The sequence below is a fragment of the Dermacentor silvarum genome, chromosome 5 (assembly GCF_013339745.2).
Source record: "Dermacentor silvarum isolate Dsil-2018 chromosome 5, BIME_Dsil_1.4, whole genome shotgun sequence".
Lineage (NCBI taxonomy): Eukaryota > Metazoa > Arthropoda > Arachnida > Ixodida > Ixodidae > Dermacentor > Dermacentor silvarum.
Window position 1 is genome coordinate 175,832,592 of NC_051158.1, and position 13,128 is coordinate 175,845,719.

Here is a 13,128-nt window from a genome sequence, read left to right on the forward strand (position 1 = left end):
TGAACAATTCGAACATATTCAATGATAGGTGCGGCGAAACCTTTATATTTATGATCAAATGGCCGCGTGAGTCAAGAAAAATGAAACCAGCTGAAACTCGATGCCTCCGCAGATGTGTTAGTGTTTTTCACGTTATTATGGTCGCCGTAGGAAGTTGGAATCAGCTTCGCAAGACAAGGGTAATTGGAGGTCGCAGGGAGTGGCCTTCGTCCTGCAGTGGACATAAATATTGGCTGATGATGATAGTCTTCGTTTGAGCCAGCACATGGATGGATGGATGTAAAACTTTAATGAATGTCCTGAGGTGCGCGACTCAGCGCGCATCGGGCCGCTCCCACGTTGGGACAGTCAGCCCATGCCCGACCGCCGCATCGTGGGCCCTCTGGACAGCCCATAGTTGCGCCCCGGCATCGGGGCTCTTGATAGCGGAGAGCCACTTGTCCTCATTTATTTATTCCGTGCCTCGTAACGAGGGGCAACGCCAGAGCATATGGTCTAAGCTAGCGAAGTCATTGCAGTGCCTGCAAGAACTACTGGCATAATTGTCGGGATAAAGCTTGTGTAATAAAGCCGGGCTGGGATACGAACCTGTTTGCAATAATCTGAGGGTCAATGCCTGCGCTCTATTTAACTTCTTGTGAGGAAGGGGAAAGTCTCTCCTGCCGAGATAAAAGTACTGCGTAATTTCATTGTATGTTGTCGGTTGATCTCTGTTCTCCACCACTCCTGGCCGGCCGGGGAGTTCTCCATGGTCGCGGAAAGCGAGACCTCGCGCCTTGGAGTGGGCCAGCTCGTTGAGGTTTGTGGGGCCTCCCATGATGGATCCCATGTGAGCAGGGAACCACGTGAGAGTATGGGTGGCAATGCTTTTACCGTCGAGGATGCGACAGGCTTCTTTACACACGGCGTCAACGCTGAAGGCGCGGATGGCTGCCCTGGAGTCGCTGAAGATGTTGGCATGTTTCTCGTCTAGGAGGGCCAAGGCAATGGCCACTTGCTCGGCCGCACATGACGACGTGCTTCGTACCGAAGCTGCGTTAACGGTCGAACCCTTGTGGTTGATGGGCACTACTGCGAAATTTTTGCTGTTGCCATATTGGGCCGCGTCAACGAAGCAGCTGCCGCCAGGGAGTTCTGTCGCCCGGCGTAGGAGCGCCACGGCCCTGGCCTTCCTTTTTTCCACGTTGCGCTGGGGATGCATATTGTGTGGAGCGGGGAATATGATGATGTGGTCTTTCTGCTCTTTCGGAAGGCCCTGGTAGGAGTCTTTGACTTTAGCCGCGGGGACGCCCATCTCTGTAAGGAGTCGTCTGCCCGCCATGGTGCCGGAGAGTCTGAGAATCTGTGCCCTCTCTTGTGCTTCTGCAATTTCTTCTAGTGTATTATGAATACCCAACTGCAGAAGTCGGTCGATGCGTGTGTAGTTTGGTAGTCCGAGCGCGCTCTTGATCCCCCTCCTTATCATGGCATTTAGTTTCTCTCGCTCGGCCCTCTTCCAGACGTGCATGGCCGCTACGTACGTGAAATGGCATAACAAGAAAGCGTGGACTAGCCTTATCAGATTCTCTTCACTCAGGCCTCTCCTTCTGTTAGCTACCCGCTTGATTAGACCGATGACGCTATCCATCTTCTTTGCTAGTTTGTGAATGGTGATGCTATTTGTGCCCGCCCCTTCGAGTGGCGGGCACATTCCCAAGATTCTAATGGACGCGACTTTGGGAATCAGATCTCCGCACTTGATGTAGAGATTAATGTCGATTTCGGTGGGGGGTTTCCAGTTCTGTGGCTTGCGGCCCTTTCTAGTGGGGCTGTAGAGAAGGAGTTCCGATTTCTTTGGGGAGCACCGGAGTCCCGTGTCCGTTAGAAAGCCACTGAGCCAGCACAGAATAAAATATTTTGTCATATGGCTGATATTAGCGCATTTATATGGCGCTTTATTCATAGTTAAGAAACCTATATCAAACACCTTTACTAAAAGTGAATACGAGCTCTAAGATAGATGGCGCTGTGATATTTATTGCAGCGCTATGAAAGAAACTGTTGTTTCAACAAGAACCGCATCAAAGGAAAACACTTTATGTTGTGTTGGATGTGCGCCAGCATCAGTGGTTATGCCGCTCAGCACGAATTGATGAATGACCAGTTTTCCTGTTGTTATTAGGTAAATGAGTAATAGCTGGATTTGCAGGTATTGCGAGCGAGGAATAACGTTTATAATATGCAATATTACTGACGACTGTCTCACTAGGCACCTTTAAATAACAGCAGACGGTTGGCCTGCAAGTTGTTTTACTATTGCGATATCAATTATATATGTACACTCCAGGAGAATTTTTGCCGTCACTGTGGGCGTCGCGGTGATTTTACGTGCAAAGCACACATGCTCTAATATCGCGGCAGTGCGCCGCCTGCTGTAGGTGCGAGCGAAAGCTGGCGAGGTTCATCCGAGAAGGCTTGATGCTGCGGTGTCTTCTGGCTCTCGCAAGGGGAAAGATGTGCGCGCGCTACGAGGGGGTGCAGGTTAGTGTACATCTCCTCTTCTAAAGGCCCTACCACAGGTAAACAATTTACGATGGATTTTTGGCGTTGGAGCCAGCCGGTGGCATGTGGCGTCGACGCTGAACGAGTTCCATTGACCGCGCTCAGCCACAAGATACCCTCGGCTTCCTCTTATTTCAAGCGTTGCGCCACGAGTCCGAAGTAGAGCACTGCACGGGCCGAATTTCGTGGCCCGGGCCCGGCCCGGGCCCGTTTTTACATTGGGCGGCCCGCCCGAGCCCGATCAAAACTTTTATGGCGAGACCCGGGCCCGGCCCAGGCCCGCAAATAATCTACGTTACCCGCCCGGCCCGGCCCGCCACCCCTTTACCTTAAGCCCGAGCCCGGCCCGAGCCCCACTCGAACCCGGCCCGAAACCAAAAAATACATGTTTTTCAGAGTTGAGAAGCCCGAGAATAACTCGCAGAAAGCCCGAGCCCGGCCCGGGCCCGCGTCAAAAAACCCGAGCCCGGCCCGAGCCCGGGTCAAAAAGCACACGCCGTGCCCGAGCCCGGCCCGAGCCCGTGAAATAACTGCTCTACCCGGCCCGGCCCGGCCCACGGGCCGGGCCGGGCCCGGGCTTTCGGGTAAGCCCGAGCCCGTGCAGTGCTCTAGTCCGAAGCCTCCCTTCTTACAGGCGCCGAATTTAACAGACCGATCTTCAAAATGTTGCGCCAGCAGAACACTGGCTTTTAATTCATGAAATATTCTTGTATTTTGAAACATCACAAAACTTGTCTTTAGCTTGAGAAGAAATATATACAGTATTTTGCTTGATTCCTGTTCTGAAACTCCTAGAACCAGTGACCTATAGCATCACTAGTGGCGGAAACATCACTAGACGGAAACGCTGCCGAACAGAGACGGAAACATGATCATGTACAAGGCTGCACTAATTGCAATGTCCGGAGCTTGTGAAAGTGATCAGCTGCTACGGTAACCACGCGGACGAAGCACTCACGGGCGGTAACGCGAGAAGCTTGGCCGGTGAATGCCTCCGAGCTCGCTCGAATCGCGGAGCTGATAGTTTGCCGCTTGGTTCGACCGCCACTTCCGCCGTCGCTGCGGCCATGCTCAGACATCGGCGCCGAGCGAGCGGGAATCGGCGCGCCATCAGTGGCGGCCGACCGACCACGTCGGCGTCGATGCCGAAACTCAGTCGCAGAGTTCTTCCTCTTTATTGGGCCTGAAGGCTCTATCTACTCTCGACACGCATCGCGGCTACACGGGTGCCATTACACGCCACGTTGGCTCTCTGATTGGCTGTCCAGAGGTCACGTCTTTTGAAATTTATGCCGGGGGCAGTAAGCTTGGAAAACACAATTTTGCGTTTTCATAAAGATGACGAAGGGCGACGTGGGGCTGCAGAGTATGTCGAATAAGACCTTTGTTTTTCTCGTCCTTGGCACCTATATAGTATGTCGCGATGTTGGCGCTTAAAAATGAAATTAAACGGTAGCGTGCAGAAGCCTGCGCAATGCATGCGCTATTTCGCAAATATATGTGGCGGTCGTCTAAGATAGCCGCCATTGTCACCTTGTTGATTGGCTGGAGGAATATCATGTGAGGAGCGTCATGGGCAGGGACGTTTCGTAAATATGAATTTGACGTTGTGTGGAGTTGCGCGGGGCCCCGTTGTAGAGATTTCCGCCAATATTTGGGCTGCGACGAGCTGCTCGAATTAATTGTGGTAATGAGCGGCCATATGCAATGACGCTCGAGCTGTGTGTCGCTGCATTTCTCCCTTCTTTAGGGGCCACGGGAATGTTCTGATCATAACGCGTGCTCATAGCATTTGCACCGCTCTCTGGTGGCGTTGGTCTTTGTGTTCTCGGCCACCACTTTTATTGCGATAGCAACTATATGGACACTCCAAAGCGGATTTCTGCCATCGGCGTCATCGTCGCCGTCACCGTGAGGTTCCGTATGACATCAACAGCGATGAAATCGTCGACGCGCTCCGGACGCTGTATGTGCGAGCGAAAGGGCGCTCCGGGCGCGCGCTTTCACGGGTAGCGAACACACGTTGGAGAGCAAACGCGCATTCTGCGTCGTGTCCCTGAAGGGCTGCAGAATTAAGCGTCTGTTTCCTCCCTTTACAATCACCAAATATTCAGAGCAAATGCGACTTCTTCCATCGCGCGAAAGGCCGTGGGGGGACGGGAGGGAGGGAGGGGAGGCGACGTTTCGCTGCGGCACCAAATGCGTATTTATACAAAAACGTTGCGAGGCGAGAAGGTGGGTAAGATTTCCGACGCAGCTCGACGAGTGTCCTATTCTGATCTCGTCGAAAACCTCCGAGCGGTTTGGTATGAAAAACGTTTGGTTCATTGCCTCCATTTCAGTTTCTTATGGGTAACGTCAAATTTGTGCGTTACGTTACAAAGGGAAATTGGGGCCATCAGCAACATTTTGTACGAGGCGTGCTTACGTCACGCCTCGAAGAAAAAATTGCACTATCTTCCAAAGAGAACCATGGGCCGATGCGGAGCATCGCGGTCGTTATAACGGCGTTAATTACGTTGTTATTACGGTGTTATTACGTTTTTATTACGTGTTAACTTGCGTTGGTCACCATCACTTTCGCGGCGCGCTCGCGGTCGCGTGCAGCATCGGGAGCAGCCTCTCGTTGTTGACGTTTATACGCGGCTTCCCGTTCTCGAACTTCGGGTTCCACCGCTTGCTTCGTACGTTTACGTTGAACTTCACGGTCCCGAACCTCAGGTTCTGCTGCTCGACGTTCACGAACCAACGCGGCTTCCCGTTCTCGAAGGTCGGGTTCCGCCACTCGCTTCGTACGTTTACGTTGAACTTCACGGTCCCGAACCTCAGGTTCTGCTGCTCGACGTTCACTGAACCAACGCGGCTTCCCGTTCTCGAAGGTCGGGTTCCGCCGCTCGCTTCGTACGTTTACTTTGAACTTCACGGTCCCGAACCTCAGGTTCTGCTGCTCGACGTTCACGAACCAACGCGGCTTCCCGTTCTCGAAGGTCGGGTTCCGCCGCTCGCTTCGTACGTTTACGTTGAACTTCACGGTCCCGAACCTCAGGTTCTGCTTCTCGACGTTCACGAACCAACGCGGCTTCCCGTTCTCGAAGGTCGGGTTCCGCCGCTCGCTTCGTACGTTTACGTTGAACTTCACGGTCCCGAACCTTAGGTTCTGCTGCTCGACGTTCACGAACCAACGCGGCTTCCCGTTCTCGAAGGTCGGGTTCCGCCGCTCGCTTCGTACGTTTACGTTGAACTTCACGGTCCCGAACCTCAGGTTCTGCCGCTCGACGTTCACGAACCAACGCGGCTTCCCGTTCTCGAAGGTCGGGTTCCGCCGCTCGCTTCGTACGTTTACGTTGAACTTCACGGTCCCGAACCTCAGGTTCTGCTGCTCGACGTTCACGAACCAACGCGGCTTCCCGTTCTCGAAGGTCGGGTTCCGCCGCTCGCTTCGTACGTTTACGTTGAACTTCACGGTCCCGAACCTCTGGTTCTGCTTCTCGACGTTCACGAACCAACGCGGCTTCCCGTTCTCGAAGCTCAGGATCCGCTGCTCGACGTTGACGTTTCGAAGCGGCTTCGCGTTCTCGAAGTGTGGAATCCGCTGCTGGACGCTGACATTTCGAAGCGGCTTCGTGTTGGCGAACTGAATCTGGATCCGCTGCGCGTCCCCGACGTTTACGTTCTGCGTCGCGAGCTCTTCTCTGCTCAGCCTTGTGTTCAGAGGTGCTCGCGGTTCTGTTAATGAACTGGCTGCTGCTCTTTGAAGATGTGCCAGACAGTTCGTTGACAGATTCGTTGGCGTCCATTCAGCGCATCGGACGGCGCAGCGTGACTAAACCGAAGCAGCAACTGAGGCAGCGGCGCATGCACCGGGTTTATATAAGCAACTGGCGCGGAGAGGAGGAGGAGAGAGGCGCGCATGCGCGCGCTATCGCACAGGTGGCGGACGAAGACACGGAGGGAGAAGCGCGTTATCGAACAGATGGCGTGGAGAGGGGGAGAAAGGCGTTATCGCACAGCTGGCGTGGAGAGAATGAGGAGAGGTGCGGACGGACGCCGACGCCGACGCCAACGACGCCGCGGGACAGGCCGCCGCTATAAGATGCTCCGCTTCTAAAAGGCGGAGTGCTCAGTCGACAGCCTCTACTGCAGCTGCGGCGGCTGTGCGTGGCCGCGCGCGTTTATCTAGAGGCGATCTGCGGCGCGTTCGAAGCTTAGCCGAGCTGAGACAGCTGATGGCTTGTGGGCGCGGTATTCTCGCGCGCCTAGTTCTCGCTAAGCGCGAGGTAGCACGAAGGAGAATTCGCTCGCCTCTGTTCCCGCTCTTCATCACGCCAGTGGTCTGACAACGATTGTCCGCGGTCATGGACTCAGATGCGTTCGTGTTTGCCAGAGCGCGCCTGACAACATACTGGGTAATTTAGTTAGTAAACGGATGTTTACTAACGTTTATGCAGCTGATAAAACGACTAGCCTTCCTTCATATAGCTGTTTAATAATTTGCTATCGATGTCGGTGCTTCGCCCTTCGGGCGACACTGTGACTTTCTTTTGCTTAATACAGCTGGTTTCTAATTAACATTACGAGAAAAAAATGGAGCTGGGCAGGCCATGTAATGCGTAGGATGGATAACCGGTGGACCATTAGAGTTACATAATGGATACCAAGAGAAGGGAAGCGCAGTCGAGGATGGCAGAAAACTGGGTGGGGCGATGAAGTTAGGTTTGCTGATTTCAACTTGCAGGTGCAAGTTGGAATCAGCAAGCGCAAGACAGGGGTAATTTTTCAGAGCTGACAATTTTTGCAAACTGAATATTAAAAACCAGTCAAAAGACGAAAGACAGAGAAGAGACGTGGCACACACGACGCAAAAAATTGTCAGCTCTGAAAAATAGTTAAAGTTCGCTCATCATTTCACACGGTGCATTGCTTTGTGTTCAGAAGAATTTTAAAGAAACTGTTTAGCAATCCTTAAAAACAAATCACATGCGTAAAAAAAATCACATTGATGGATTTCTATAAGCGCGGTAAAAAAGTTGTCGCAGTTTCACCTGAAAGGTGAAGCATCAATTGCGATAGCAAATCTGAAGACAGCTATACGGAGTAATGATAGCAGCTTTATCAGCTGTATAAACTTGGACATGCAGCAGCACCGGCAACACGCAGAACTGTTGTCGACGCCGTCGGCGTTTTGCCCGCGTTCGCTCAAAATGCTTGCGGCGTTGGTGACTGTTGCCGGAGCCTCTGATATAAATAGGCACTTGGTGCCGCAGCCAAATGTCGCCTCCCTTCCCTCCCCCTCCCCCCAACGGCCTTTCGTGCGTCGGAAGAAGGCCCGTTTGCTCTACATATATGGTGATTGTAGAGGAGGAAAGAGACGCCTACTTCTGCAGCCCTTAAGGGAGCACAGAGCAGAACGCGCGTTTGTTCTCCGCCGTGCGTTCACTCCCCGTGAAAGCGCGCGTCCCTCGCGCCCTTTCACTCGCACATACAGCGTTCGGCGCGCGGTGACAATTTCATCTCCATTGACGTCATACGGAACCTCACGGCGACGGCGACGGTGACGGCAGAAATCTGCTTTTGAGTGTTCATATAATTGCTATCGCAATAAAAGGGCTGACCCAATGGCGGCTGAATGGAATAGGCTTGAAGTGATGCCCTATGTTCATAGGGTCTCCCACAACGCCAAGAAAGTTGCTGCGAGGCAGGGCGTTAACGTTGTTTTTTCTGCTCCCTGCAAACTTTCAGGCCTTTGCTCACGTGTGGCGCGCGGCAGGACTAGACCCCCCGCGTGTCATGACAACGGTTACATTCCTTGTGCTACACGTGTGGTGTATGAGCTTCCGCTGATTTGTGAAAAAGTTTACATCGGTCAGACAGGCCGGTGTATTAATGAGAGGCTGCGAGAACACTACAATTCTTGGAATACCTCTGATGGAGCAAATCTGCCTCGCCATTGTCGGGAATGCGGCTGCGTCCCGCTTTTTTCCAATGTTAAAATCCTTGGTAGGGGCAAGGGCAAGACGGAGCGTGAAATTCTCGAAGCTTACCATATCGATTTGCAAGGGGATAATTGCATCAGTTCTACCTCTCTCTCACTGATGCAGAAGGAACTTAGTTTCCTATCGCACTGGCGTTAGCTACGTGGCGTTTTGCAATCACCTTTGTTTGTGTGTGGGTGTCGGCTTTTGAGCTGTGCATGCTCGCCGGGTTTTCCTGAGAAACGGGGTTTTTCAATAAAGCACAGTTGTTAGACCAGTCGTCGTGTGTGCCACGTCTCTTCTCTGTCCTTCGTCTTTTGACTGGTTTTTAATATTCAGTATGTGCCAACTGACCCAGACTGCTACTCTACTGCAATTTTTGCAAATTATCGAGTCTGGAAAAGTGTAACTTTGACTGAAGGTGTCGTAGAAGTTAGTGTCCAGTCCGGCTAGAGCTTCTTTCAATAAAACTATGCAATATTTGCGCTTTGGTCAACTCGGCAACAAATTTTTCAAATGCCAGCATCTCTGAAGACACAAAATCTTATCTTGGGTTGTATAATTCTCTGATCCGACGCCTAAGTTGTTTTAACGATGTCAAGCAACGGTAGATGCTCAATGAGTGTGTCTTATTTTGATTGTGTTTGACTAATATCAAGTGCAACTTTATTTTTCCCACCACGGGTTGCTGTAATCCATCAGCTCTTCGACACCGTATGTACAAACTATTACGAGCTAACCTTTCTGTCACGTGGGGTTTTCACTCACACATGAGCACACAATCGATTGAAGACTTACCATAGACCAAAGCTTGACCAGCATTTAGAAGTCGTACATCTTGAACAGGTCCTTTGCGAGGGCACATTTTCAATGCGTACAATATTGTGTAACACTTCACATTGCTTTACAGCACTGGTCAAGAACTGGACAAAGCGCATCGAGGCTCCAGAGCCAGTGGAACGCCTTGCTTGCACAGAATAGCTGATCAAACGTAATATTTGCGTGTGAGAAGGCTTCTGAATGCTACCTCACCTGACAACCATTGCTTCGTGAGCTAAATAATGCTGCGAGCTAATAATGCGAACCAGGAACATGTTTAAAAAAATGTCGCAGTTTCGTCCGAAAGGCGCAGCATCGATTGCGATAGCAAATTAGTAGAGAGCTATTCGGAGTACGGATAGTTGTTTTATCGGCTGCATAAACTTGGACACATTCGCTTACTAACTGAATTAACAATCGTGGTGTCAGCGCGCACAAGCAAACATGAATAGATCACACTGAATGACCGCAGACAACGACTGTCAAAACGCTGGCAGCAAGCGCAGCCGCCGCAGCGGGCGAAGGCTCGCGCGGTCTATCGCTTCAACGGAAACTGAGCGGCGAATGCACAGCACATACAAAGGTCAGAGGCGTGTGGAGATAAGAGACGGTGCGGGCGACTGCTACTGCCGGGCAAAGTGCAGAGGAGTTGTGCAGAGGAGAAGTTGTTGGCAGAGGAGAAGCTGCCCCCCCTCCCTCCTGCGCTGCCTTCCCGCTTTCTCGCTTTCGCGTGGGAGATTGAGTGGCCAATTTCCCTTGCGCCCGGTTGCAAGATAAGCATTTGGTGAAGCAGCACAGCGTCGTCCCGCCTCCCTCCCTCCCCTACCCCCGCAGCCTTTCGCGTGACGGTCGCGCTTGCTTTCCGCCGTGAGTTCGCTCTCCGTGATAGCGCGCGTCCCCCGCGTGCTTTCACTCGCGCATACGGCGCGCGGCAACGATTTTATCGCCCTTGGTCTTTATACGGAACCTCACGGCGATGGCGACGCCGATGGCAGAAATCCGGTTGAAGTGTCCATATAATTGCTATCGCAGTAAAATGAGTAAAAGCAAGTGCTCCCTGTAGAATAAGATCTTACTTATTTTTACATATGCGAAGCCACTGCATTCCCACAAAGCATAGGCATCATTATGAATAGTATTGACGGCAACAAATCCCCATAATACTTTTTTGCGTGATCTGACCTACAAAAGTTAGGAACTACAAGCCAGGTTTATATTTTCCATATTTCAGGTTTTTTTTGTTTACTTTAAGTACTTATACTAAAATTAGCAAATTATTAGAATAGTAAGCTGTTCGGCTAGTTGGTTTGATGTGATATTGGAAATGATAGCGCAGAAGTGTTGCGGCAAAAGGAGACCAGGACAGGAAAGACGCTCACTTGCAAGTAGGTTTATTTTCAGAAACAGACCACCAGGAACGTTAGTGTGCATGCACTGGCATCGACTATGGTGAACAAAATTTAAAATTTGAAAAGGTCGCCTATCAAAGGAGCAACCATGACTACATCAATAATGACAACTTGTGTGGGTGGCAGCAACATGGGCTCGTGCAAGTGGTATGATAGAAATGCGTCCAATAAACCATCTGGGAGAGGCGGAGGAGGTGGGGGGTTAGAAATTTCAGGCAAGCGCGAACAACGTTAATTCCTCGTTCACAAGATGCAGTGACGGGGTACTAATACAAAGGTGGGCATGAACGTTAATCTCACCAGCCTCTAGAATTTCCCCTTCGAGTCTGCCTTTGGATCTGCTTGGAATCTTGGTTTTTTCGACAAGGGCTTTAGGCCACATTTCTTGGAGTGCGCAGGAAGGTGCGCTGCGTTGCTCAGGGCAATTAAAGTTGACGGATGCTCTCCTATCCTGTCATTTAGACAGCACCCAGTCTGCCCGCCGTAAACTTCCCCACAGTTGGGTGGTATCTTATATACCACTTCGGCGACACAGGAGACGAAGGGTTTAGCATGATTCTTTCCACAGGCCTTGTTCTTCTTTTGGCATTTTGCGAGGGCGCACAACCGAGAAAGCTTGAGAAGGGCTGTGAAGACGAGGTCAACGCCGTGTTATTGCCCGATCATTTTCAGCGTGTGTAAAATCGTGTGGATATTTGGCATCACGATATAGTTATTAAGGCGAAAGAAAGCCTTGGGTGTGTTTGTTGGCAGTGCCCTAGGCGGTGACCTCGGCGAAACTGCGCCAGGACGAATTGTGGCTGACACCGCAATAAATGCTCGGATTGACGTCACATTTTGAGGGAGGTTCCTGTAGACAAAGTAAATTAGTAGCTTTGAAAAGAAAATTTAGTTCATTTCTCACTGGGTGGGAATCAAACGCGGGCCTCCTGGATGTCCGACGAGCACGCTTCCGTGAAGCCACGGCTGCTTCTGGCTTACTAAAGCCTTCAACCTAGTGCTTGCGTGATTGCACACATCACGTCGCAGCCATCTCGCTGACTAAACGTGTGGCCTAGTACGTGCACTGACATGCTGCACTTTACGTACTACGTTAAGTGTCCATCTGTGGCGTCACCTTAGTGCTACACGTGTACTTCCTATTTCGGCTCGTTATGCCTTGCAAGATGTCTAGCCCCGATGGTATCACATTACCACTATGTCTTACAAAAAAGAGAGAGAGAGGTAAACTGAGATGGGAAAGGCAGGGAGGTTAACTGGAAGGTAGGTAACCAGTTTGCTACCCTGCACTGGGGAAGTGGTAAGGGGAGACAGAAAGATAAAGAAAAATGCACACACATACAAAGAGAGGGCGATCAGAAAAAAAAAACACAAACACACGCACACACACAAAGCAACTCAGGAGTGTCACAGTCGTTCAAGCAGGTCGCTTGTCCGGAGGAACCTCAGCAGTGCGCTCATCGCCTTCTGGTGTGAAGACCGTGTCAGCCGGCACTCTAAGATCGTCTGCTCAGAAAGCGGCCGGTCGTCGAGGCGCGCCAGCGTCGTCACGAGCGTCTGTCTCTGGGAGCTGTAGCGGGGACAATGACACAAGATATGTTCGATTGTTTCCTCGCGGTCGCAACTATTACAGGTAGCACTGTCAGCCATTCCGATGCGGCAAGCAAACGCATTCGTAAAAGATACTCCAAGCCACAGTCGGCAGAGAGCAGTTGTCTCGATTCGGGAAAGTCCAGATGGAATATGTAGTCGGAGGGATGGATCCAAGCGGTGCAGTCGAGTATACTGGAAACTTGGCGTGTTCCACATGGATCGAGTGGCATCACGCGCGAGTATACGAAGCTTTGCTGCTGCATCGGTTTTTGAAAGTGGAATGGGTTCCTTCACAGCATTTTCGTGAGTCCTCCTAGTAGCTTCATCGGCCTGTTCGTTGCCCATGATGCCGCAGTGGCCTGGGAGCCACTGAAAAGTAATGTCATGTCCTTTTTCTACTAGTTGGTGATATATCAGCCTTATTTCAAGCACAAGTTGGTCTTGTGGTCCACGACGCAGAGCGGATAGCAGACACTGCAGGGCTGCCTTCGAATCAGTTATATACTCCATTTTCGTGGTAAATCTTCATGAAGCATATGAAGGGCGCTGCGAAGTGCAGCAAGCTCCGCAGCAGTCGACGTTGTCCGGTGAGAAGTTTTAAACTCATAGGTCACGGCTTTTTCGGGGAAGATCACAGCTCCTGTAGATCCGTCAAGAGTTGTCGACCCAACAGTGTAAATGTGAAGGTGGTCCTTGTATGTCTCGTGCAGCATGAGTAGAGATAGCTGCTTGAGAGCTCGTGACGAGAGTCCTGCTTTCGTTTGAATCCCTGGTACCGAGAGTCGAACTTGTGG

At 51.4% G+C, this 13,128-nt stretch overlaps 1 protein-coding gene across 1 annotated transcript in view; it reads right to left on the reverse strand.

Moving 5' to 3' along the window:
- The window catches only part of LOC119454600 (protein 5NUC-like), a 73,509-nt gene that overhangs the window by 18,843 nt on the left and 41,538 nt on the right, over positions 1-13,128 (reverse strand). The gene's annotated exons all lie outside the window — the stretch shown is intronic.